We start from the raw sequence: 25,453 nt of genomic DNA, 5'->3' as shown, positions 1-25,453 counted from the left end.
GGCTATAAGACAATGCCAAGTTATGCGGGTGAGGACGAGTGATGAGTAATTGTACTCGGGGTAAAAATCCTAGTGTCAGGGTTTACCAATCAATTGATATATATCTCAGTCGACTGGTGGTTGAGAAACAGTAAGTGTGAGCTTCTGTTTGCTCAGCCTAGGATGACCAGTCGACTGATATGTTCATCAGTCGACTGGTCCCAGTTGACTAGTCAGTTGACTGGTCCCAGTTGATTGGTCAGTCGACTAGTCCCAGTTGATTGGTCAGTCAACTGGTCCCAGTCGATTGGTCAGTTAACTGGGGGAGAATAAAATATTTTTATTATCTCAACTGAAGTGGACCAATTGATAGATCCTGGCATTAGTCGACTGGTATCGAGTTGTTGGGGTGTAATGGTCGATTTTTCATAAAGGCCAATCGACTGGTAGAAGGAAAATAACTTGGATGTTTTCCCCAAGCTCTATATAATAGAACTTGGGATGACTGGCTTGGGTGACGAAATTAGAGGTGGTTAATCTCTAATAAGAGTATCCAAGTTCTCATCATCCAAGAGTCCGTGATCAAGTTGTGGCAAGGTTTCTCCACCAAGAATGAGTCATTCACTAGTTGGAGTTACCGGAGATTGTTCCACCAACAAATTGAGGAATCGTCCACTTTACAGACTCACCCTAGAGTAGGAGCATCATCTCCAAACCACATTAAATGAACACATAATTGTGGTTTGCTTTCTTTCTTCATTATTTCTAGGTTATATTTCATATTTGCACTTGTTATTTGTATTTTCACTACGCTAACAAGTATATGAAGCGAATGAAATGGGTGACTGCCTATTCACCCCCCTTTAGCCGGTGTTAAAGGTCCCAATAATTGGTATCAGAGTGAGGAGCGCTCTTGAAGGACTAACTATCTATAGTAACATGCGCTAGAGGAATAAGATGGAGGTGAAAGGACCATTAGGATGGGATATCCGAATCCCACCTCCATTAGATCGAGAAGATTTTGAGTATTGGAGGAAGTATTTGGAGACTTGGTTCCAAATGAATTAGGACCATTGGACCGCATTGGAAGTTCCTTTCGAAATTCTAACGGACAAGAAGGGGAAGTGCCTCCGATCACGGTATTAGACCGAGGAGCAAAGGCTACAATCGGAGGCAAACAAGAAGGTAATTAGAATTGTATTGAATTTATTACTTTTTAATATTATGTCGCGTGTAGGTGAGTACAAGTGTGCTCATGAACTATAGATCAATGTGTTGCTCTTTATGAAGATCCTATACAAGCATAAGAAGTGGAGGAGCCCAAGGAGAAGGACTCATTTGTCCAAAAGGAGGAGAAGGACCAATCGGATGTGGAGACAAGTGTTGGTTGCTACTCGGAAAACCTAGAGGTTCCACTGTACAAAAATTTTGTACAAAGGTCTGAACCTTTTCCTAGCTACCATGTGTTCTTTTAAATTAAATTTTGGATCGCCTGCGGAACTTAACACGTTTGATCCAAAACTTAATCTATTTGTTCTTTTAGGTTTTGACTTGGATCTCCTGCAGAACTTAACACGTTTGACCCAAGTCTCCTTAAGTTATTAATTCCATTAAATATTAATTTCCATAAAAGGTTCCCAGTACTGACGTGGCGAGGCACATGACCTTCTTGGATATGGGAGCAACCACCACCGACTAGACAAAACCTTTAATAGAAAGCTAATATTTAATTTCCTAAAATAACTTTAGGTTAACCAAAGAGAACAATCAAATCACAAGGAAAAGAAAGAAAACAAAAGAACACAACATCGAAAAACATATTCAAAAAGATCGTAAGCCTCTTGTATTTGGTATTATTTCCATAAATAACTAGCATGATGCGGAAATAAAAATTACTAGTTATACCTTGTAGAAAAACCTCTTGATCTTCTACCGTATTCCTCTTCTAACCTCGGACGTTGTGTGGGCAACGATCTTCCGAGACGAGAAACCACCAATCACCTTCTTCTCCTCCTAGCTAGGTTCGGCCAACAAAGAGGAAGCTTCACCAAGGAAGAAAATCAAAATACTAACCAAGCTCCAAGAGATGCTAGCTTTCTCTCCTTCTTCTTCTTCTTCTCCGAGTAGTATCCGGCCACCACAAGAGCTCCAATGGAAGAGTAGGGTTCGGCCACCACAAGAGGAAGAGAGGGAGAGGTTGGCCGGCCACACCAAGGAACAAAAGAGGGAGAGAAATAATAGATATTGTAAATCATGAAGGCACCCTCACCCCTTCTTTTATATTCCTTGGCCTAGGCAAATTAGGAAATTTAATTACAATAAAATTTCCTTAATTTCCTTGACATGATTTAATTTAGAAAAATAAAATAAATTTTCTAAATCAATCTTCAATGGCCGGCCACATCATTGGAGAACAAATTGGACAAGTTTTAATCAACAATTAAAACTTCCTAATTTGTTTCCGGAAATTTTAAAAAATAAAATTTCTCTTTAAAATCTCTTCATGGTTGATAAAAGGAAATTTCTATAATTTTAATTTTATCAACATGTGAATAATTTTTTTTAAAAAAATAAAACATCTCTCCAATCTACAAATAAGGAAAGAGATCTAATATCTTTCTTTAATCTTTTATAGATCTTTTACAAGAGAGATATTTTAATTTTAATTCTCTTTAAATTATATCTTCCACATAATAATAAAAATTAAAATCCCTTTTTAATTTAATTTGGCCGGCCCCCACTATCTTGGGTTCAAGCTAGGGCCGGCCACCCAATAATATACCTAGGCCGGCCCTAGCTTGGTTCCCAATCTAGCTTGGCCGGCCCCTTATTGGTGGGTATAGAAGGTGGGTATAGGTGGGTATAGAACTCTATAAATAAGAGGCTACGATAGGGACCGAGAGGAGGAATTGGTTTTGGTCTCCCGATAAAATTAAGCATCCCGTGTTCGCCCCGAACACACAACTTAATTTTATCAATGATAATTCATTCCACTAGAGAACTATAATTGAACTACCGCACCAATCCCAAATTATATTTTTGGGCTCCTTCTTATTATGAGTGTGTTAGTCTCCCTGTGTTTAAGATATCGAATGTCCACTAATTAAGTGAGTTACTGACAACTCATTTAATTAATATCTAAGTCCAAGAGTAGTACCACTCAACCTTATTGTCATGTCGGACTAAGTCCACCTGCAGGGTTTAACATGACAATCTTTATGAGCTCCTCTTGAGGACATTATCAACCTAGTATCTCTAGGACACAGTTTCCTTCTATAATCAACAACACACACTATAAGTGATACCATTTCCCAACTTATCGGGTTTATTGATTCAACGAACTAAATCTCACCCATTGATAAATTAAAGAAATAAATATCAAATATATGTGCTTGTTATTATATTAGGATTAAGAGCACACACTTCCATAATAACTGAGGTCTTTGTTCCTTTATGTAACACCCCAAATTTCATGATTTGGAGTTCTAAAAGACCTTATTAAAATCTAGAAATGTTTTAGAAAATTTCTAGAGATTTTTAGGAATTTATAGAGTATTTTTATGTAATTTTTGGAGTTCGTTTGGTATTTTTACCAAACGGAAGAAGTTTAAAAAAAGAAAAGAAAAAGAAAATATTGCAGCCGGGTTTTGAACACAAGACCTCGGACTTAGCCCGTGTCTTAACCGAACCCAACCAACCAGCTGGTCTGCAAAGGTTTTGTTAATTATATATGGAATAAAATGTATATAAGGTATAGTTAGGAACATTGGAAATTAATCAAAACAGAAAGTGCGCGGCTAAGGAATCGAAGCCGTGACCTTAGAATTGGTTAAAATCCGGCTGACCAAGTGATCCAACCATATGTTTTGTTTAAAAAAGGTAAGAAAATTTATTAACAAGTTAAAAGAATATGAGGTTATAAGAGAGGGGAACTTAAGGCCTTAATTTTCTGTAACCAAAACCTAATTCTTTTCCCTCCTCCCGATTCCGTCTGCGTGCGGCGTTTCTGCTCGGGCGACAGCGAAGGAGCTGGGTTTTTGGTCTCCGGCAGCCAGCATAGGATCAAAGCTGAGAGTCTTCTACACCATTGTGATCTTCTCGTCGAGGAGAGCTTGTGGGCGCGAGGAGGAACCGGGAACTCAAGTATCTCAGGAACCCTAGAGCCGCCTTTTTCTTTCGGTAGTAAGCTCAAGAACAGCAAGGTAAGTCGCTACTCACCTGCAGTAGGATAGTTCCGGATTTTGATTCGTTTTGGTGTTTCCTTGTTTGTTCGATTTTGCCGTGAAGCTTCTCGGTTTTGCTTGCTGCCGTGAACCCTAAAGAAAGAAGAGAAGGGATTTGAATGGTTTAGATCTGTTCTAGTTTAACGAATGAAATAGATAAACATGGAAGAGAAGGGTTTTGCTTGCTGATGATCTCTTCCATGTTTTGCTTCCACGTTTTGGTTTCTACAGATTTCGGATTTATGCTGTAAAAATCTGTTTAGCACAGCATTCACCTCCTTTGGTTCCCTGCCGTGATGTTCTTGTGGGAAGATGAGAAGGGATTCCATTGGGTTTGGCAAATAGTTAGGCTTCTGATAGCAAGCAAGTTGGTTTTCTTAGGTTGCAATTAAGCAAGCTTGATTCCTTTTGTTTCAATTCTGCAAGTTTTATTCCTTTTGTTACACATGCAGCAGGATAGTTAATTTAGTTTTCCTTCAACAAGTTAGCTAAGTTTCAGTCATAGTTTTTGGTGCTAGTTAGTGGGCATGAACAGCCCTATATATATATATATATTTAGCATCTGTTTAGACCCTTTTGTACTATGTAGTGGCACGAACAGCCCATTAATCCTATACTGGCTTCAGAGCTTGCTTTGCAGATTTTTGATTTATTCTAGCATGTTGTTTAGACCTTCCTATTTGTTGTTAGTTAAGCATGTGTAGTTCTCTTTACTACTAGATATACATGAGCAGTTTCTTTAGTTTTTATTTGTTATTAATTATAGCATGAGCAGTATTGATTTAATTCCTAGTTTTGTTTGCTATGTGTTGAGCATGATCAGTTTCCTTTGCCACGAGATATGCATGAGTATACTTTCTAGTTTTCCTGTGCTATTAGATCAACCTGAGCAGTTATATATATGTTGTTTATTTCAGGATTTTCAGAATTGTTTTCCTTTGTATTAAACCTGTTGTAGCATGTTTGAAGAAGTTAGATATGCTTTCTTTTGATTTGCCTCTGATATAGCATGCTTATAGAAGTCAGATTTTCTTTCCTTTGATTTAATTCTGCTGTAGCATACCTATGTTCTTTTTAAGAGTTTAAGAAAAGTATAAGAAAGATTAAGAAAAGAAAGAAAAGGCCGAGGCCTTAAGTAGATCCCAAAAGTCAAGACTTTAGGGATTTTGGCACACAAGGTGCCTATTAAAATGCCAAGGCATTAAAAGAAGAAGTAATTAAGATTATAAATATTTTACTTTTAAGAAGAGGCTAGTACCCGACATCCAAGAGCTTGTCGTTAAACAAATCCAGGTGTCCAATTCCGAGGTCTTGGCCCTGGTAGACCGAGGTCTGCTCTTTTAGGATTGGTGGCTCGCTACCCCAACCTATTAGGGAACGCGCATAAGATGGTACTACGCCTGGGCCCAAGAAGAAGTTGATTATTATTTAAGTATTATAATATTTTAAAACATAAAGAAGTTTCACATAAGTATTAAATAATAAGTCTAAAAGCAAGTGAAATAAGATTCAGAAGATGCTTAGAATTCAGTAAGTTTAGCTTTCTTTATGCTAGCATGATGGTATAGCTTTGCTTTACATGTTTAGTCTTTTAGTATGTTTCTTTTGCTAGTAGATGAGCATGAGTAGATTTCCTTTTGAGCATTCAGTTTTAGATTTCAGTATATCCTCATGCATATCGAGATTTTGTGAGTTAGATAGCGCTTACTAAGCAAATTTTGCTTATAGACTACACTTCCTCTTACTGCAGATACAGGAAAGGAAAAGATATAGAAAGGAAGGCGACAAGGTGGCGCGGATGGTGTGTGATGCCAGGACTATGGAAGCCTTGGGACTTTGTTTAAGAATTTATTAAGATTGTCATTTATTAAGAATGTATTAGATGAGTCATTTAGTCTTCCGCTGTTAGTTAATTGTATGTTTTTATTTTATTCATTACTTGCATAATTTGATTTCATTAAACTGCGTGGTGATGTTATTTCTTTGGGTGATTGATATGTGTTCCAGCCGCATGTGGCTGAGTATATATATTGCATGTATTGTTGAATAAGGTCATCGGTACAGGGGAGATTCTGTCGAAATTCTTCGGTAGGGTTTCCATGTGGTTTTTAATCACACCGGTTAAGTAGAGTTAGTAGTCAAGTAACGGTCATCCTTAGAGTGTAGTAGTAGTAAGAAGGGTGGTCGTTACAGTTGGTATCAGAGCAATTCCCATTCTCCAGCATCACACATCAGCACCATCCTTGCCGTCTTCAAGTAAGAAAGTATTTAATCTTCTTTTATGCTTTCTTTATTATTTATAGTATAGAGTATCTGCTTATATGTGCTTAGGAAAGGAGAAAATTCATGTTTTAATTTTCTATGTTTTGATACATATGCTTAGAAAGAATAGAGACAATTTTAGTTTTGTTTCTCTTATATTCATATATATATAAGTATGTTTAGAAAGGATAGGGAAGATATCAAGTCTTCCAAAGACCACTAATGGGTACGATGCGAGATAAATGATAGAGGACCGAGAAGTTAAGAGATTAAAGAACAAAGAGTATCATTAGTGGGAGTCATTTAGAATCAGAAGCATGAGGAAGTTACTTAGGAACGTGAGGATAGTATGAGATAGAAATCTTCAGAATTATTCTAAGTTCGAGGACGAACTTTTTATAAGGTGGGGAGGATTGTAACACCCCAAATTTCATGATTTGGAGTTCTAAAAGACCTTATTAAAATCTAGAAATGTTTTAGAAAATTTCTAGAGATTTTTAGGAATTTATAGAGTATTTTTATGTAATTTTTGGAGTTCGTTTGGTATTTTTACTAAACGGAAGAAGTTTAAAAAAAGAAAAGAAAAAGAAAATATTGCAGCCTTATGAGATAGAAATCTTCGGAATTATTCTAAGTTCGAGGATGAACTTTTTATAAGGTGGGGAGGATTGTAACACCCCAAATTTCATGATTTGGAGTTCTAAAAGACCTTATTAAAATCTAGAAATGTTTTAGAAAATTTCTAGAGATTTTTAGGAATTTATAGAGTATTTTTATGTAATTTTTGGAGTTCGTTTGGTATTTTTACCAAACGGAAGAAGTTTAAAAAAAGAAAAGAAAAAGAAAATATTGCAGCCGGGTTTTGAACGCAAGACCTCGGACTTAGCCCGTGTCTTAACCGAACCCAACCAACCAGCTGGTCTGCAAAGGTTTTGTTAATTATATATGGAATAAAATGTATATAAGGTATAGTTAGGAACATTGGAAATTAATCAAAACAGAAAGTGCGCGGCTAAGGAATCGAAGCCGTGACCTTAGAATTGGTTAAAATCCGGCTGACCAAGTGATCCAACCGTATGTTTTGTTTAAAAAAGGTAAGAAAATTTATTAACAAGTTAACAGAATATGAGGTTATAAGAGAGGGGAACTTAAGGCCTTAATTTTCCGTAACCAAAACCTAATTCTTTTCCCTCCTCTCGATTCCGTCTGCGTGCGGCGTTTCTGCTCGGGCGACAGCGAAGGAGCTGGGTTTTTGGTCTCCGGCAGCCAGCATAGGATCAAAACCGAGAGTCTTCTACACCATTGTGATCTTCTCGTCGAGGAGAGCTTGTGGGCGCGAGGAGGAACCAGGATCTCAAGTATCTCGGGAACCCTAGAGCCGCCTTTTTCTTTCGGTAGTAAGCTCAAGAACAGCAAGGTAAGTCGCTACTCACCTGCAGTAGGATAGTTTCGGATTTCGATTCGTTTTGGTGTTTCCTTGTTTGTTCGATTTTGCCGTGAAGCTTCTCGGTTTTGCTTGCTGCCATGAACCCTAAAGAAAGAAGAGAAGGGATTTGAATGGTTTAGATCTGTTCTAGTTTAACGAATGAAATAGATAAACATGGAAGAGAAGGGTTTTGCTTGCTGATGATCTCTTCCATGTTTTGCTTCCACATTTTGGTTTCTACAGATTTCGGATTTATGCTGTAAAAATCTGTTTAGTACAGCATTCACCTCCTTTGGTTCCCTGCCGTGATGTTCTTGTGGGAAGATGAGAAGGGGTTCCATTGGGTTTGGCAAATAGTTAGGCTTCTGATAGCAAGCAAGTTGGTTTTCTTATGTTGCAATTAAGCAAGCTTGATTCCTTTTGTTTCAATTCTGCAAGTTTTATTCCTTTTGTTACACATGCAGCAGGATAGTTAATTTAGTTTTCCTTCAACAAGTTAGCTAAGTTTCAGTCATAGTTTTTGGTGCTATTTAATGGGCATGAACAACCCTATATATATATATATTTAGCATCTGTTTAGACCCTTTTGTACTATGTAGTGGCACGAACAGCCCATTAATCCTATACTGGCTTCAGAGCTTGCTTTGCAGATTTTTGATTTATTCTAGCATGTTGTTTAGACCTTCCTATTTGTTGTTAGTTAAGCATGTGTAGTTCTCTTTACTACTAGATATACATGAGCAGTTTCTTTAGTTTTTATTTGTTATTAATTATAGCATGAGCAGTATTGATTTAATTCCTAGTTTTGTTTGCTATGTGTTGAGCATGATCAGTTTCCTTTGCCACGAGATATGCATGAGTATACTTTCTAGTTTTCCTGTGCTATTAGATCAACCTGAGCAGTTATATATATGTTGTTTATTTCAGGATTTTCAGAATTGTTTTCCTTTGTATTAAACCTGTTGTAGCATGTTTGAAGAAGTTAGATATGCTTTCTTTTGATTTGCCTCTGATATAGCATGCTTATAGAAGTCAGATTTTCTTTCCTTTGATTTAATTCTGTTGTAGCATACCTATGTTCTTTTTAAGAGTTTAAGAAAAGTATAAGAAAGATTAAGAAAAGAAAGAAAAGGCCGAGACCTTAAGTAGATCCCAAAAGTCAAGACTTTAGGGATTTTGGCACACAAGGTGCCTATTAAAATGCCAAGGCATTAAAAGAAGAAGTAATTAAGATTATAAATATTTTACTTTTAAGAAGAGGCTAGTACCCGACATCCAAGAGCTTGTCGTTAAACAAATCCAGGTGTCCAATTCCGAGGTCTTGGCCCTGGTAGACCGAGGTCTGCTCTTTTAGGATTGGTGGCTCGCTACCCCAACCTATTAGGGAACGCGCATAAGATGGTACTACGCCTGGGCCCAAGAAGAAGTTGATTATTATTTTGAAGTATTATAAGTATAAGTTTCTGAACACGTAAAAGAAGTTTCACATAAGTATTAAATAATAAGTCTAAAAGCAAGTGAAATAAGATTCAGAAGATGCTTAGAATTCAGTAAGTTTAGCTTTCTTTATGCTAGCATGATGGTATAGCTTTGCTTTACATGTTTAGTCTTTTAGTATGTTTCTTTTGTTAGTAGATGAGCATGAGTAGATTTCCTTTTGAGCATTCAGTTTTAGATTTCAGTATATCCTCATGCATATCGAGATTTTGTGAGTTAGATAGCGCTTACTAAGCAAATTTTGCTTATAGACTACACTTCCTCTTACTGCAGATACAGGAAAGGAAAAGATATAGAAAGGAAGGCGACAAGGTGGCGCGGATGGTGTGTGATGCCAGGACTATGGAAGCCTTGGGACTTTGTTTAAGAATTTATTAAGATTGTCATTTATTAAGAATGTATTAGATGAGTCATTTAGTCTTCCGCTGTTAGTTAATTGTATGTTTTTATTTTATTCATTACTTGCATAATTTGATTTCATTAAACTGCGTGGTGATGTTATTTCTTTGGGTGATTGATATGTGTTCCAGCCGCATGTGGCTGAGTATATATATTGCATGTATTGTTGAATAAGGTCATCGGTACAGGGGAGATTTTGTCGAAATTCTTCGGTAGGGTTTCCATGTGGTTTTTAATCACACCGGTTAAGTAGAGTTAGTAGTCAAGTAACGGTCATCCTTAGAGTGTAGTAGTAGTAAGAAGGGTGGTCGTTACACTTTATAAAGTCAGTATAAAAGAAACGACCTCAAATGGTCCTACTCAATACACTCTGAGTGTACTAGTGTAATTATATAGTCAAGATAAATTAATACCTAATTACACTACGACCTTCTAATGGTTTGTTCCTTTTCCATTTTGGTCGTGAGCTACTGTTTATAATTTATAAGGTACTGATAACATCATCTTCTGTATGTGACACCACATACTATGTTATCTACAATATAAATTAAATGAACAACTACAAACAAATGTAGACAATTAGACCAAATGTGATTCTTTATTCATAATAAATGTTTACAAAGCTTAGGCTTTCAGTATACATTCCAACAATCTCCCACTTATACTAATGACTAAACTGCCATATCTTCTACCATACATCTGATTCCCATTCCCTACACATGCCGATCGAAAGCTTTCGCCGGAAGGGCCTTAGTGAAAGGATCTGCCAGGTTATCCGCTGATGCAATCTTGGCGATGACAACTTCTCCTCGCTTCACAATATCTCGTATCAAGTGGTACTTGCGCTCTATATGTTTACTTGCCTTATGAGCTCGTGGTTCCTTCGAGTTTGCAACTGCACCACTATTATCACAATAAATTGTGATGATTTTGGGCAAACCAGGAATCACATCTAAGTCCATTAGAAAGTTCCTGAGCCATACTGCTTCTTTACCGCTTTAGAGGTCACATATTCAGCTTCCATGGTTGAGTCCGAAACGCATTTCGCTTAACACTCCTCCATGAAATGACTCCACCTCCTAAAGTAAACACATAGCCCGATGTAGACTTCTCGTTATCCCTATCCGATTGGAAATCAAAATCTGTGCAAGGGAGCGGATCGTCTGGCTGGTAAACTAGCATATAATCTCTAGTCCTTCTCGTGTACTTCAATATATGCTTTACCGCCCAATGTTCTTGTCCAGGTTACTCGATATCTCACGACCATGCCCACTTGAAAAGATATCGTCTCGTATATAGCATTGCATACATTAGGCTTCCTACACCAAGCATAAGGAACCGCTTTCATGTCCTCTATCTCTTTGATGTCTTTGGAGACATCTCTTTAGATAGAGCTACTCCATGTCTAAAAGGTAAGAAACCTTTCTTGGAATCCTCATGCTAAAACGAGCAAGGATTGTATCTATATATGAAGCTTGGGATAGACACAACATTCTTTTCTTACGATCCCTTATAACTTTGATCCCAAGAATGTGTGCACATTCTCCTAAGTCCTTCATATCAAATTGTTTGGACAACCATATCCTTACGTCCGATAATACCTTGACATTGTTGCCAATTAACAAAATATCATCTACGATAGTACAAGAAATACCACCACGTTTCTACACTTCTTATATACACAAGACTCATCCGGACTTTGAATAAATCCATATGATCGGATTACTTCATTAAACCGGATGTTCCAAGACCTTGAAGCTTGCTTCATCCATAAATGGACCGATTGAGCTTGCACACTAGATGCTCTTTGCCTTTTCAATGAACCCTTCCGGTTGCTTCATATGGATGTTCTCTTCAAGACTTCCATTAAGGAAAGTCGTCTTGACATCCATTTGCCAAATCTCATAATCCATATGAGCAAGAATGGATAAGAGTATCCGGATAGACTTAAGCATGGCTACGGTGAAAAGGTCTCCTCATAATCGATTCCCTCTTTTGAGTGTACCCTTTGCAACAAGCCTAGCTTTGAAGGTTTCTACCTTCCCGTCTGTCCTCTTTTCCTTTTGTAGATCCACTTGCATCCAACGGCTTTTACACCATCGTGGTTCTACAAGCTCCCAAACCTTATTAGAGTACATGGACTCTATTTCGAATTCATTGCCTTTTGCCAAGATGTCGATCTATATCTTGGAGTGCTTCATCATATGGGATCAGGTTCATGTTTACCCGGATCAAGTCCAAGACTCTCCCAAAAACATGAATCTTTCAGTCGCTCACAACCCTCCCACTACGACGAGGCAATCGTCTGTGGTTGTGTATCATGTGACACGTGTTGCTCTCTTGTGGTACTTCATCTTGTATCGTTAATGAAGTAGACATGTCCTCTCAAGTTCTTCTAAAACAACTTTACTCATCGGGCTTGTGATCCATTATATAGTCTTCTTCTAAAAGCGGGCATTGGTGCTAACAATGACCTTCGGTCTTTAGGACTATAAAATAAACCACCTTCGCCTTTGGGATATCCTACAAACACGCGAACTTCATACGAGATTCTAACTTATCAAGATCTGGTTTCAGCACATGTGCTGACTACCCAAATCTGAATATGTCTTAGACTGGGTTTTCGCCCATTCCACAATTCTATGGGAGTAGAAGAAACCGATTTAGAAGGTACTAAGTTCGGAACATACTCTTTCCAGAGCATATCCCCAAAACGAATTTGGTAATTCAATAACTCATCATCGATCTAACCATTTCCATAAGAGTCCTATTCCTTCGCTCGCTACACCATTCTGCTGGGGTGTTCCAGGTGCATCAATTGGGATTGAATCCCAACCTCCGATAAGTAATTCCTAAACTCTCCTAAGAGGTATTCGCCACCACGATCGATCGTAGTGTCTTGATACTTTTACCTAATCGTTTCTCCACATCAGCCTTGTATTCTTTGAACTTGTCAAAGCACTCGGACTTGCGGCGCATTAGGTAAATGTATCCATATCTTGAATAATCGTCTATGAAAGAGACAAAATATTCAAAACCTCCTCTTGCCTGGACAGACATAGGACCACACAAATCAGAGTGAACCAACTCTAACACTTCTTTGGCTCTATACCCCTTGGCCTTGAACGGCCTCTTGGTCATTTTACCTTCTAAGCAAGATTCACAAGTTGGAAAATTTTCCAACTCTAATGAACTCAAAAGTCCATCGGCTATAAGCCTCTGAATCCTACTTAAATTAATATGACCAAGTCTTAGATGCCAAAGATATGCTTGGTTCATTTCTGAAGGTTTTTTTCTCTTATTAGAATTTCCATGTTTTGCTTTGTGGAAGAAATTGGATTTAAAATATACAAATTGCCAACTAATGCACCAGAACAGATAATCACTTTATTTCTTTTAATAACTACATCGTTACTGAAAGAAACTGAATATCCATCTATAAACAGTTTAGAAACTGAAATTAAATTCTTTCTAAAACTGGGTACATAAAGACAATTTCTTAAAACCAAATTTCTATTTCTACTAAAAGACAAGTAGACGTCTCCCATGCAACAACAGCCACCTTAGTAGCATTGCCCATGTAGACTGTAATCTCCTTCAGATAGTCGCCGGGTTTCCGGAACCCCCGCAAGGAATTGCAGACATGATCGATGGCTCCCGATTCCAGGTCCTGGTAGATAACACCGCTAAACATGTTTCAACAACCGAGCATGAGATATACCTTTGTTTTGGTTCCTACGAGGACATTCCGCCTTTCTACTCGCAGATGAAGCACTTGCCCTTCGCTTCTTCACTCAACTTTAAATCCAGTACTGAGATTTATTCACTTTCTTTCTAGCCACTTGTTTCTTCTTCTTCTTTCCTTTCGGTTTAGAAGTAGAACCATTTTCAAAGAAAGTGAATTTGAGAATTGTGACGAAATAATCCTTCTGCTGCTTGCTGTCAATAGTTCCCCTAATGAATAAATCCTTTTATTCATATTATAGTTCAGTCGGAACTGCTCAAAACTTCTAGGTAGCGTTTGAGGATCATATCGATCCGGGTTTCCATCAATTTCTCCTCCAAGGATCAGTATCTCGTTCGGATAAGCCATCATCTTTAGGATATGATCCCTCACAGGAGTACCTTGCATGGTGGCTGTCATTATCTTTCTCATAGCTTCTTGTCTAGAAGCCCTATCCTGATGACCAAAGAGTTCCTTGAGATTGTTCATAATATCATAAGCTGTTGGTAAATCTTTATGCTGATGTTGCAATACATTTGACATTGAAGTCAAAATGTAACACCACGCCATCTCATCTGCCTTTACCCATCTCTTATGATATTCAATCTCCTCTTGGGTTGATTCACCAATGGGTGCATCAGGACAAGGTTCAGTCAGTACAAATTTATAGCTTTCAGCAGTCAGAACAATGTCCAGGTTCCTTTTCCAATCTATGTAATTAGGTCCAGTAAGTCTATTTTGTTGAAGTATGATGGACAGTGGGTTGAAAGTCATCCTAAGAATCACAAATAACTTTTGGTCAGAACTCTAAATTTAGAATAATATTGATTCCTCAAACAATACTATTTTAAATTAACAAACACCTCATCACACCGTGAATTTTGTATGCCACGTTAGTGTGGACGTATACAAATTCAACATTTGTAAAAGGAGGGTTTTAACCCATTAATTTTATTATCTTGTCAACCTAACTTTTTGACAAATAAAATTAATAGTTGGTATTATTTGGTCACACAAATAATAATAGTGACTCCGTTGGGGAGGATACTATTAGATGTGTCTAAGTGTATACCATTACTTGACACTAAGTCCATTAATAAGATTATGCCCCTTCCGTTGGGGAAGATCACACGCTCTTAATTAATTTCCTAGAGTCATCCAAAATGGAAGTATGTTCTAGTGATCCACAAACAAGCTCATCCGTTATGGAGGAAGGCACTCGAGCCAACGCGCAAGTTTGTTTGCATCACTTACAAACCATTAATGGAGACCATGGGATTTATTTAAAATCCCTCTCCCACTTAGTTATTTATAAATGAGGAATTTTAACTATGCTAGCCTACTAAACTTGTAAACTAACATGCACACACAGCACAATATAAAAGCAATAAATAGAAAATTTAATTTTCAACTATTATGACTTTTATCTCTAAATTGTCCTCCGTGTGTTGTCATCCCAAGCTGCTGTCATATTTGGCCACCGCCTCCGGGTCTAGTCGCATCCATCTTGCTCCTAGTTCCACTGCGCCTCTGGTCCTTAGAAGGTTCCACGCTTTGCAAGATTCGATCCATGACATAAATAGAATTTTACATTTTTGATCCTATATTCCATAAAAGGAATGTACATGTATCTAGATCAAAAATAAAATCCTAATAAAACTAAATACAGCTCCTGCTGTATTTTAATACAATCATGCACACACATATAAATTGCCCTTGACATGTCCAAGGGTCCAATCACACACATAATTAACTAAAAGCCATAATAGTTGAATCCTGCATCCACAAAGTTAGCACATCCTACTATTATCCTGCCTAAATTATGTATGACATGTGCATAATTAAACTAAATACCAAATACACAGAGGCAAAACCCTAGCTCGATACCAATTGTTGGTTGCTACTCTAGGGGTTCCTAGTAGCAACCAAAAATTTTGTACAAAGGTCTGAACCTTTTCCTAGCTACCATGTGTTCTTTTAAATTAAATTTTGGATCGCCTGCGGAACTTAACACGTTTGATCCAAAACTTAATTTATTTGTTCTTTTAGGTTTTGACTTGGATCTCCTGCGGAACTTAACACGTTCGACCCAAGTCTCCTTAAGTTATTAATTCCATTAAATATTAATTTCCATAAAAGGTTCCCAGTACTGACATGGCGAGGCACATGGCCTTCTTGGATATGGGAGCAACCACCACCGACTAGACAAAACCTTTAATAGAAAGCTAATATTTAATTTCCTAAAATAACTTTAGGTTAACCAAAGAGAACAATCAAATCACAAGGAAAAGAAAGAAAACAAAAGAACACAACATCGAAAAATATATTCGAAATACTAGAACGTAAGCCTCTTGTATTTGGTATTATTTCCATAAATAACTAGCATGATGCGGAAATAAAAATTACTAGTTATACCTTGTAAAAAACCTCTTGATCTTCTACCATATTCCTCTTCTAACCTCGGACGTTGTGTGGGCAACGATCTTCCGAGACGAGAAACCACCAATCACCTTCTTCTCCTCCTAGCTAGGTTCGGCCAACAAAGAGGAAGCTTCACCAAGGAAGAAAATCAAAATACTAACCAAGCTCCAAGAGATGCTAGCTTTCTCTCCTTCTTCTTCTTCTTCTCCGAGTAGTATCCGACCACCACAAGAGCTCCAATGGAAGAGTAGGGTTCGGCCACCACAAGAGGAAGAGAGGGAGAGGTTGGCCGGCCACACCAAGGAACAAAAGAGGGAGAGAAATAATAGATGTTGTATCTCATGAAGGCACCCTCACCCCTTCTTTTATATTCCTTGGCCTAGGCAAATTAGGAAATTTAATTACAATAAAATTTCCTCAATTTCCTTGACATGATTTAATTTAAAATAAATTTTCCAAATCAATCTTCAATGGCCGGCCACATCATTGGAGAACAAATTGGACAAGTTTTAATCAACAATTAAAACTTCCTAATTTGTTTCCGGAAATTTTAAAAAATAAAATTTCTCTTTAAAATCTCTTCATGGTTGATAAAAGGAAATTTCTATAATTTTAATTTTATCAACATGTGAATAATTTTTAAAGAAAAAATAAAACATCTCTCCAATCTACAAATAAGGAAAGAGATCTAATCTCTTTCTTTAATCTTTTATAGATCTTTTACAAGAGAGATATTTTAATTTTAATTCTCTTTAAATTATATCTTCCACATAATAATAAAAATTAAAATTAAAATCCCTTTTTAATTTAATTTGGCCGGCCCCCACTAGCTTGGGTTCAAGCTAGGGCCGGCCACCCAATAATATACCTAGGCCGGCCCTAGCTTGGTTCCCAAGCTAGCTTGGCCGGCCCCTATTGGGTGGGTATAGAAGGTGGGTATAGGTGGGTATAGAACTCTATAAATAAGAGGCTACGATAGGGACCGAGAGGAGGAATTGGTTTTGGTCTCCCGATAAAATTAAGCATCCCGTGTTCGCCCCGAACACACAACTTAATTTTATCAATGATAATTCATTCCACTAGAGAACTATCATTGAACTACCGCACCAATCCCAAATTACATTTTTGGGCTCCTTCTTATTATGAGTGTGTTAGTCTCCCTGTGTTTAAGATATCGAATGTCCACTAATTAAGTGAGTTACTGACAACTCATTTAATTAATATCTAAGTCCAAGAGTAGTACCACTCAACCTTATTGTCATGTCGGACTAAATGCACCGAAACGGATTAACATGACAATCTTTATGAGCTCCTCTTGAGGACATTATCAACCTAGTATCTCTAGGACACAGTTTTTTCTATAATCAACAACACACACTATAAGTGATACCATTTCCCAACTTATCGGGTTTATTGATTCAACGAACTAAATCTCACCCATTGATAAATTAAAGAAATAAATATCAAATATATGTGCTTGTTATTATATTAGGATTAAGAGCACACACTTCCATAATAACTGAGGTCTTTGTTCCTTTATAAAGTCAGTATAAAAGAAACGACCTCAAATGGTCCTACTCAATACACTCTGAGTGTACTAGTGTAATTATATAGTCAAGATAAACTAATACCTAATTACACTACGACCTTCTAATGGTTTGTTCCTTTTCCATTTTGGTCGTGAGCTACTGTTTATAATTTATAAGGTACTGATAACATCATCTTCTGTATGTGACACCACATACTATGTTATCTACAATATAAATTAAATGAACAACTACAAACAAATGTAGACAATTAGACCAAATGTGATTCTTTATTCATAATAAATGTTTACAAAGCTTAGGCTTTCAGTATACATTCCAACAACAAGCTCAACATCCGAAGAGGAGGAAGAAGTGGAACCATCCACATCTTCAAGTGAGGAAGAAGAATCCAAAATAAATGAGGAAGAAGTCTTGGAAGTTCAACCCTTAACTTCAATTATCGGGAAGAGTGGGAAGAACCACATCAAGTGCTTTGAGTATGAAAAAATGGGATACTACAAGAGTAGGTGTTCTTCGCTCAAGAAGGTAAAAGAGGTAAATCCTAACCCTACTAAAGTTTATTTAGAATCTAATATGGATTGTAAGAAGGATGTTGCCAATAAAAAGAAGTGACACACCATTTTCTTCATGTGTGGTGAAAGGGGGCATTACCATACGAAGTGCCCAAGGAAGGAAGGAAGGGAGCGATCATGAAAATGGAGTGATTGAAGCAATGGAGGAAAATGAAGTCATGTGGATGCTTATGTCAAAAGGGAAGGGGGAGGGAGGGGGGGGCTCTAATGGTAGGTAGAAAGATAATCCCTAACTTGATCTTTAATTCTAATATTAATTCAAGTTTCAGGGATATGCATGCTAGAGATAACAATGTAGGTTATCTACCCATGCATAATTTTGGATTTAAATATAACAATAGAAATAGGGTTAATAAAGTGAATAGCCCTACGAAATCATACTCTAAGGTCACTTTGCCTAAGGAGAGTGATGGAGTTAAAGAAAGAGAACAACAAATTACCCAGCAAGCTAACGATATGGATCATGCTCAACCTACTCTAGATATTAATAATGATCCATTATGCATCAATGGAAATCCAATTACAAGGGTTAAGGCTAAAAAGATGAAGTACTTAATGTGCTAATTGATGATGTGAAGGCCAAAACTACCATTGAAGAAGATTTGATCAAGAGCAAGTCATCCGACTTAGTCAACCTAATTCAAGCTTTAGATGAGCTTAATTAGCACTTAACTCTCATGTCTATGTAGTAGGGATATGTAAGCTCAATTTAGACTCAATTTCTACTTTTATTTGAATTGTAATAATGCCATAAGTTTAAAATGGTTAAGTAGTCTACATAGACATTTACTGAATGAGCTTTCTTTTGGTCTTTTAGGGTTTTTTTGTCATCCTATAGCTATAAATAAAGGGGGTGACAACCATACATATATCTTTTGATATATTTTCAATCTAAAGCATGGTGAGGCTCTCACTTATTGGTTCTTGATTGAACTACAACTTATCAAGGCATTCCCTTGTGGCGTTCGAAGATTTATCAACCTCCATCCCAAGGTTGTGGCGTCTTCCATCTTATATACTAAGGTTCGTGTTTTCCTAAGCATTGGGTGGAGGTTCTTTTCATCAATCTTATTGATTTAGACATTTCTTTCTTTCTTTCTTTCTTCTTCAATTCATTGTGGGTTCTTGAGATATCTTTCTCATTGGGTTTACATCATTTGGTATCAGAGCTTTGAGTTTTTCTAAATCAATTTGGTTATCCTTTTTCTTTTATACTTGAATTTTTGTCTATTTTGTTCAACATTATTTACTTATCGTTATCCTCTTAATCATAGTGAGTTTTAGTAGTATTGTTGCTATAAAAAAAAATGGGCAAAAAACAAGAGGCCAAAATTAAAAAAAAATATTTTTGGCTAAAAAAAGAGGAGGCATAAATTAAAAAAAAAATCAGCAAAAAAAGGGGCCAAAATTTGGGAAAAAAAAGAAACAAGAAAAAAAAAGATGGGTGTAGAGAATTGTTATTTCTATATGTTAGAGTGTATACTAAAAGCCTAGCTTTTGTATAAACATTTATTTAGAAATAAAGAATCACAATGGTCAAATATCTATATTTATTTGTTAAATGTAATTTGTTCAATTAATTTATATAGTAGACAACATAGTGTGTGGTGTCACACACAGAAGATAATGTTGTCGGTTCTTTATAAATTATAAACAGTTGCTCGTGACTAAGATGGAAAGGAACAAACCGTTGAAGTAGTCGTAGTGTAATTAAGTATTAGTTTATCTTAACTAATAAATTACACTGATACACTCCAAGTGTATTGAGTAGGACCATTTTAGGTAAGTTTTTTTGTACTGACTTTATAAAAGAACTAGACCTTAGTTATTATGGAAGTGTGTGCTCTTAATCCTAATATGATAACAAACACATATATTTTAACTTATCAATGAGTGAGATTTAACTCGATAAGTCAATAAGCCCGATAAGTTGGGAAATGATATTACTTATAGTGTGTGTTGTTGATTATACAAGGAATCTGTGTCCTAGTTATTTAGGTTGAGAATGCCCCCAAGAGGAGCTCATAAGGATTGTCATGTTAAACCCTGCAGGTGTACTTAGTTCGATATGACAATGAAGTTGAGTGGTACTACTCTTGGAGCTAGATATTAATTAAGTGAGTTGTCAATAACTTCTTGGATCGAGAAGCGCTAGAGGGGGGGTGAATAGCGCTCGTGTCTATTTCGTTTTTCGATTATCGGAAAGCTATCGGAGTTTAAAACGTGCAGCGGAATAAGCGGAAACAAAATAAAGAAACACAGAGACACAAGGAATTACTTCGTTCGGAGCCTAAGGCGACTCCTACTCGAAGGCCCGCGATCCTTGATCGCTTTCCGTGGGCAACAACTATAAGCTCGATAAGAATTACAAACTAATTACAATGAAAGTATTATAACAACTTTATACCGACAACTAAAGAAGAAGAAAACAGAGCTCCGGTGTAACGACCACCCTTCTTACTACTACTACTCTATAAGGATGACCGTTACTTAACTACTAACTCTACTTAACCGGTATAATTAAAAATCACATGGAAACCCTACCGAAAAATTTCGGCAGAGTCTCCCTTGTACCGGTGACCATATTCAACAATACATGCAATATATACTCCGCCACAAGCGGCTGAAACACATATCAATCAACCACGCAGTTAAATAAGTATCAAACACACAAATATCTACTCACTAAACTGAACTCATCCTACATGCAATCTAAACAGAATAATCTCAAATGACATGAACTTAAAATACAACTCAAATGTTTACAATAATTAAAATGCGGAAACTAAAATTAAAACTTCTTTCCTAGTCCCAAGGCTTCCATAGTCCCGGCATCACACACCATCCGCACCTCCTCGTCGTCTTCCTTTATCTGCAGTAAGAGTAAATGCAAACTATAAGCAAAATGCTTAGTAAGCGCTATCTAACTCACAAAAACTCAATATGCATGTGCATATACTGAAAACTAAAACTGAATGCTCAAAAGGAAAACTACTCATGCTCATCTAACAGCAAAGGAAACAAAGCATACTGGAATGCTAAACATGTAAAGCAAATCTAAACAAACATGCTAGCATAAAAGGAAACTAAACTTGCTAATTTTAAAACAAAGTGAAACTTAATTCATTTGTTCTAAACTTATTCTTTTATACTTTTATACTTATGTGAAACTTATTTTGTTTGTTCAAAAACTTATACTTATAATACTTCAAAATAATAATCAACTTCTTCTTGGGCCCGGCAACTGTACTTACTATGCGTGCATCCCTAACTAGACCCGAGATAGCTGGTCCCGAATCTAGTAGGATTTGCTATGTTATCTAAACCTAGGGACCGACTATGGGAGCCCAGCCCAAGGACTACTGAGAGTCCTGCATACTAGGTTATCTAAACCTAGGGACCGACTATGGGAGCCCAGCCCAAGGACTACTGAGAGTCCAGTACAGTGCCACTGATAAAAGTAAAATACTTGTTATCTTTTAATACTTCTAATATATAATGCCTTGGCATTTTAATAAGCACCTTGTGTGTCAAAATCCCTAAAGTCTTGACTTTGGGATCTACTTAAGGCCTTGGCCTTTTTCTTTCTTTTCTTTATCTTTCTTATACTTGTTAATACCTTTCATAAAAGGATGTCTCATACAAGATTGATCTCAAATACTTTAACAAACCAAAATTGAATACTTAAACAAACTAAAATTGAATGCTATAACAACTGAAACTGCTGTGCTTGGGAAGTTCCAAAATTGCAGTTTAAACAGAAATAAATCTGCATACTATGCTAATCAAAATTCTGCATGTTAAGCTAATAGAAATCTGCATACTGTGCTAAACAAAACTGCACTATAAGTTTAACGAAATTACACTTGAAACTCTAAAGAAATCTGTACTATAAACTTTAAAGAAATCTGCACTATAAGTTCTAAAGAAATCTACACTGCAATGCATATTAAAAATCTGCACTAATACTTAATAAAATCTGCACTTCTATTAGCAATAGAAAACTACTCATCTAATAGTAAAAGAAAATCTGCTTGTGCCCAACTAATAACAAAATAAAAATCTACTAAAGTTTGTATCCTATGTAAGGCTTGAGCATCAAGTGTTGTTCCCAAATTTTGGATAAGTTTGGCAACGTTGAAAGATGTAGAGGAAATCAGATAATTGAAACTTCTAGTTATCAACCAAATCAGATAATTGAAACTTCTAGCTAATACATTTTCTCTACATTAGAACAACGGGTATACAGATCTTGTGAGAATAGCAACTAGAATTGACATGAAATCGCAATGATGAACCAAGCCAAAACAATCAAGAACAAAGCAGAAGGAGATATGTTCATCACTCTATCTAGCAACAGGTTAGCGTCCTGTAGATGGAACTTTCAATGTGTCAATTTATAGCCCACAAACTATAATTCTATCATTATGCCTCATACATCTTTAAGCCGTATAACAATAATTCACAGAACCATAACTTCATGGTAGCAAACTCAAAACCAAAAACTCCTTAAAACATGCTTCAAAATCCAAACAAGAAACTAATTTGAAACCTACTGAAACTAAAGTTCCATATAAACATGTTCGCAACCTAAACTTTCATAAAGCAACAGAGAACTTTTAGGGCAAACATGCTGCGGCAAAACTTCAAAAGCCTCACTCCTTACAGGAAATAAAGGCTGGACTAAAAATTCAAGAACTACTCTCATTCCTCTAGAAATCCCGCTTCTATACAGCCTTCCGAAGACAAGACAGGAATCAAAAACTCCTAGCAAACTCATATTTCGTTATAGCATGTTCCAAAGCAAAGGAGGAGAAAACAAAGCTCGGAACTACTCTACTGCAGGTGAGGAAGCTACTTACCTTGTTGTTCTTGAACTCGCAGCCGGCAAAAATCCCTTCTAGGGTTCGGACGAGACCACGATCTCGGCGTTCTCCTCGTGTCGGCGCGCCCTCCTTGACAAGATGATCACAACGGTGTTAAAGACCCTCGGATTTGGTCCTTGACCGGTCGCCGGAGATGAAACCTAGCTTCGGTTTCGTTTCCGCCCGAGAGAAATCGCCGACGCCGTGCACGCGTGAGGGAGAAGAGAGGAATTAGGGGTTCTCGGGCCAAAAGGGAAAACCTAAGTTCTCCTTTTAATAACCCGGTATTCTGTTAATAACTATCACTTAAATATATTTTGCTCCTTCCTAAATTAACAAAGTCCGCTGGCGCAGTTGGTTGGCTGTGTTTCGCTTAAAACTTTGCTGCGGTCGGAGGTCTTCGGGTCGAGCCTCGGCTCAGCCCTTTTTCTGTAACCTTTTATTTCTATTATCTATAACCACTACTTAAATTTATTTCATTCTCTATTTGTTCACAAAACAGCCATGGAATAGCTGCTTAGCCGGTTTAAACCGAAGCCACAGATCTCAAGTTCGATCCCTCAGCCGTGCCCTTTATTTTTCAATTTATTTTAAATGTTCCAATTACAACTTAAATAAATTCGCTTCCCTTCTTAATAACAAAACAATCGCAGACCAGTTGGTTGGGCTGAGTTCGTTAAGACTTGGGCCAAGTCCGAGGTCTTGGGTTCAAAACCCGACTTCAACATATTCTTTTTCTCTTTTTTTTTTTTTTAAGACTTCTTCCTCTTGGTAAAAATACCAAACTAACTCCAAAAATTACATAAAAATACTCTAAAAATTTCTAAAAATCTCTAGAATTTTCCTAAAATATTTCTAGATTTTAATAAGGTCTTTTAGGACTCCAAATCATGAAATTTGGGGTGTTACATCCGGGTCGTCGGGAGGTTGTTGCAGCACTTCTGGATCGTGTCGTTAGCAACTAGATGCAAAGAAATCACTTGGAAGTTGTTGGTTTGAAGTGCTGCTCGAAACCCCCTTATAAAGGGTGTTCAAGGCGCCTTGAAGGTTGTTCAAGGCGCCTCCATGCTGCCGAGTCCTCCGCGTGGATCAAGCTTGAACCAGGTCGAAGTTCATCTTCTTAAGGCACCTTATGCCCTATCCAAGGCGCCTTATACCTCCTCCAAGGCGCCTCCATGGGTGCTTCGCAGCCAGCTCTAGCTTTGCACCCGAGGCGCCTCCAAGCTCCATGGAGGCGCCTCGGACACTATTCATCCGAGGGAAAACTTCATTATTTTGTACCTGCAAGACATGTTAGTCCCAAACAATATCTTGCAACACAAAGTTAGCACATAAAGCAATAAGTACAATAACAATATATTATCGATAGTCATCAGACTATCCGGGTCTGACTTCGGATTTCCATCCGGAAACCCTAGGTCGACCCGACGCCTACTGTTCCCTCTACGGAGAACGCGTCCTCACCTACTCCACTCAGGAGATTTACCTGCTGCCAGTGTGATCCTCCAGATCGACTGGACTTTTGCTCAGTACTCTACGCTTCCGGACTTTCTGCTGGACATCCGCTTCCCGACTAGTCCAGTCTTTCACCTGGTTCGCGACACCAGGACTTTCCACCTAGGGTTTCCACCCCCTAGGACTTTTGCCTGAAACCATCGACCTGCCAAGATTTTCCGCATAGGGTTACCACCCCCTATGACCTAGGGTTACCACCCCCTAGGGTTTCCCTTTGCCTAACCGCAGCTAGAACCTTCTCCACCTAGGGTTACCACCCCCTAGGACCTAGGGTTTTCACCTGCCTAACCGCAGTTAGGACTTTTCTGAAACACTCATTCAACATGTTAGATAACAACAAGACTTAACTTTGAACCCTTTGCCATTATCAAAACTTGGGTTCGATCGTCGGATGCTTCCCGCACCAACATAACTTACTTAATTAATGGATATTCGTTATCTTAAACACAGGGAGACTAACACACTCATGATAAGAAGGAGCTTATAATGTAATTTGGGATTGGTGTGGTAGTGCGATAATAACTCTCTAGTGGAATGAGTTATTATCGATGAACTTGAGTTGTGTGTTCGGGGCGAACACGGGATACTTGAGCTCATCGGAAGGCCAAAACCAATTTCTCCTCTAGGTCCCTATCGTAGCATCATTAAAGTCTCAAGTCCATCCAAATATAAGCCCATCTTGGTGTTCAAGAAGGGGGATGGTCCAATGCTTGGTGACCAAGCAAGGGTCGGCCACATCCTCTTCCAAGGGGCCGACCCTATTGCTTGGTGATCAAGCTAGTAGGGGCCGACCACAATAATTCATTATGAATAAAGAATCACATTTGGTCAAATTGTCTACATTTAGTTGTAGTTGTTCAATTAATTTATACTGTAGATAACATAGTATGTGGTGTCACATGCAGAAGATGATGTTATCAGTATCTTATAAATTATAAACAGTAGCTCACGACCAAAATGGAAAGGAACAAACCATTATAAGGTCGTAGTGTAATTAGGTATCAGTTTATCTTGACTGTATAA

Source organism: Zingiber officinale, chromosome 8A (genome assembly GCF_018446385.1).
Source record: "Zingiber officinale cultivar Zhangliang chromosome 8A, Zo_v1.1, whole genome shotgun sequence".
NCBI lineage: Eukaryota > Viridiplantae > Streptophyta > Magnoliopsida > Zingiberales > Zingiberaceae > Zingiber > Zingiber officinale.
Note: the sequence above shows the minus strand (reverse complement) of the source record.